The following is a 3,679-nucleotide window of genomic DNA, read 5'->3' on the forward strand; positions in this document are numbered from 1 at the left end:
CTAACCGTATAAGATCAATAGCATGACACTTATACATGTCGTTAGTTGTTCTCTGCGGATTAACGGTTATGAAAATAAAGAGTTTTCCACCAAGACACACAGTCTTAGTATACTCAACAACATAGCCCAAATGACTTAGGAAATGAACCTAACTCATATAGCTTTAGTGTAACGACCCAAATTTTTATTATTTAAAATATAATATTAAATCCTCATAAAATAAAACCAGTCGTTACCCTTTGAAAAATACAATTAAGGTATCAAAAACTTCCAACCATACTTATAAAATGTTATTTGAAAGAAAACATTAGCGGAAGCAAAAACATCCCAGCTTTAAATACATAACATTTTTTTTATATAAGCCTTCGAGTGAATGTCGCCTGCAGTCACACCGGTCTCTTTCCTTTACTAATAGCTGATGATCCTGAAAAATGTTAAATAACAACGGGTAAGCATAATGCTTAGTGAGTATACACATTACTCTACCATTATCCAGATCACTTACTTACACATAGCATAACATATCACATACAACATAACATAACATAAACATTCCTAGCACATACTGTTGGTACCAACTATAACCTTGTTCCCCCTTTCGGGATCTACCCCCCCCCCCCCTAAATAGGGAATAAGATATAATAATGTAGTTTACCTCACTAGAGGACAAACCACATTCTGCGTTACCTTGTTCACTCTATCGGATTAGGGTATCCGTGAACAAAACATGAAACAAGTAATACCTACATAGTAGGAGAGTTAGTGTAACTCACCTCTCTTCGTAACTTGAAATACTCTAGTTGCAATAGCCAAGTGAAATTTCTTCTTTTTGAGCACCTACACAACAATTATAACACTTATTTAACTTGTGCTTCATAACTACACATTAAAATACTTTCCTTTGCATTACTTTAACTTTTCTTTGATTTTAGTGTTCTGTTCGGGGCCTGATTTATTAACTTTAAGTACATATTTAGGTTCTTATAAAATTGTATTCATATAGCCCCCTCTTTTAGCTTTTCGGGAATATAAGGATCTCGTCCTAACAATTTTTGGTTGATTTTATATAAATATTACAAGTTAACCATCTTGAGTTGTTACTTTCTGGACTCACATGCAAATGCGGTAACTTTTACTCTAGGAGGGTTAAGATTTAAATCATAGGAAAAATTCATGGTATACAAGACATTATGATCTAACCATAACCTCTGACTTTTCATGAATCGGAGTTTTGAAGAATTAATTATGCACATCACAAGTTGATGTATAATTTCTGTAGCTTTCCTGACCATGCAGTATTCTTTTAATAAACTGTACAATCCTACTAAGAATTAAATCAATAAATTGATATGGAGGAAACTAGACATCCATATCTAACTACAGGCTTTGGAATTTTAGCATTTGGAGTTCTGAGGAATTTATTATGATTTTTAGAAGACAACACATGAAATCTGTGACAGCATAGACCCTTCTGAGAAAACTGACCATTTTACCCCTCAAGGGTTTGGAATTTTGAAAAGTGATTCAAAGTTTGAACAAACCAGACATACTAAGATTTCTAGAAAAGTAAGTCTCATGATTTTTAGATGTTCGGATTGCCTCAAACAGATTTTAGAAGTTGAAGGGTAAAATTGGAAAAATAGGTCATTTTAGCTTTTCATTCACTTTTGGTGTTTTATTAAGGACTTAATGGTTAAACTTTAACCTTAGGATTTTAGACATCATAATTGATTACATATTGGTTTAAAAAGATGTATTAATGAAGTTTTCCGAAAGGACTTAATGCTTGGCCTAATAACATCTCAAAGTTATAGATTTTCAATAATATATCATTTTCTTCTCATATTAGGGTTAAGTTACCAACTTAACCCATTAAGCTCTTAAAATACCACATGGCTGGAAATTCGAGTCCTTCACAGATTTATCATTAAATGGTGGTCTAATGGTGGAGTTGTGGTGGTTAATGGTGGTCAACCACCACAAACGAAAATAGAATGTTATAAAGGGGATTAAATGGGACAATACTTGAATGCATGGCATATGGCCTTAAAACTCATTTACAACAAAGGGAAAACCCACAGCTACCTATCCATGGTGGCCTGTGGTGGCAGGTGGGGCCACTCACCGGCGGCAGGAGGTGGCCGGTGGTGGTCTTAGGGTGGTTGAGTTCGCTCACAATAATAGAGCAAAAGAAGAGGATAAAGAACAAGTTCTAAATAGAGCTGTTGATACCTGGAATATAGACGTGACTACCACCACCACTCCCGTCACTTCCTTCCCTCTCCGACAGTTCTCCCTCCGGCAGTGACTTCCGGCGATGGCTGCAAAAACGAATCCCGCTTTCCTCTTTTGACCCCGCAAAAAAAAAAAACTCGAGGGCTACTAGTTGATCAGTTAGGGTTCGATTGAGAGATGGGATACGATCAAAATAGAGAAGTTCAGCCCCAAGAAACGAGCCCACAACAGAATCCCGTCGATTGCCATTGGATTTAAGCGATTTTTCATTTCAGCCCCTGATCTTTCGGAGAATGACAATTCCTACCCTCTATATGAAATTCTTGACAAAGGCAGTTTTGGTTCTTGACACTTTTAGCCCATAATTCTTTGTTATCTTTCAAAATTATTAATTCTTGGATGTTATTTCATCTTATTTGTTATTATTATTAATATTATTGTTTATTTTCTTAATTTATTATTTAACCACTTCGATAAATTTCTTTTCTTGAGTATTCATCGATGTAATTCTTTAGAATATAAATCTCTTATCATATAATTATTCTTATAAATTAACAAAATCAGTTTTTGAAATTACTAATGAGGAATAGGGCGCTACACTTAGGAACAACGTGACACCTACAGCGAGACCCTGGAGTGTTGGATCCTAACAATGTGTCTAGGCATCCTCGTCCAAAACTTCCCGTTAAAAGATTGTTGAATATTTATGATTTTTTTGTTTAGGAATAATATTTGAATGAAGTCTTTTAGTATTTGAGATACATATGACTTAATGGATTTCTAAATTCCTATTGTCTCTTATGACGAAATTTGGGCGGCATAACAGCTGTTTTTATAACATTTTCCAGGTTTCAACTAACATGAAACCAACGATTTCCAAAATATTTATAATTCATGTGATTGATACAATATAATATTTAGCAAATAACGACTCTTAAGTCCTGAAGTTCATCATGTTATTTATTGCAATAAAAATCTATAACTTAATAACATGAGTTATATTATTATAATTAACATAAAATATATTAATAAATTATGCATTCCTTTTTACATAACTTATATATATATATATATATATATATATATATATATATATATATATATATATATATATTATATATATTTAAAAGTTAAAGTTCGATAATTTTAAGTATTAATTATGCGATTTCATAAATTTGACTTTTCTACCAAATATGACAATGTACTTTCATTTTAAACACATGTAATATTTTTGGTGTCACAACTTGAAAAAAAAAATTCTAGATCAAACAAAGTCTAACATTTAACCGTGTACAAGTGATTTCACATCGTAGCATTGATACAACAGAACGTTGAATGCCAAGAGTACATGTTTATATAAGTTAACATATATATATATATATACATATATATATATATATATATATATATATATATATATATATATATACTTTGGAAAACCATG

General features: G+C 32.3%; 1 long non-coding RNA gene across 1 annotated transcript; it reads right to left on the reverse strand.

Moving 5' to 3' along the window:
* Nucleotides 1-219: 219 nt before the first annotated feature.
* Nucleotides 220-2,417, reverse strand: LOC145169023 (uncharacterized). The gene is made up of 3 exons (XR_013742249.1): nucleotides 2,233-2,417; nucleotides 774-837; nucleotides 220-424 (listed from the first exon to the last, which is right to left on the reverse strand). It is a non-coding gene; the product is annotated as an uncharacterized LOC145169023 (long non-coding RNA).
* Between the last annotated feature and the right edge of the window lie 1,262 nt (nucleotides 2,418-3,679).

Source organism: Lactuca virosa, chromosome 4 (genome assembly GCF_052849685.1).
Source record: "Lactuca virosa cultivar CGN04683 chromosome 4, Lactuca_virosa_CGN04683_v6, whole genome shotgun sequence".
In the NCBI taxonomy this organism is placed as follows: domain Eukaryota; kingdom Viridiplantae; phylum Streptophyta; class Magnoliopsida; order Asterales; family Asteraceae; genus Lactuca; species Lactuca virosa.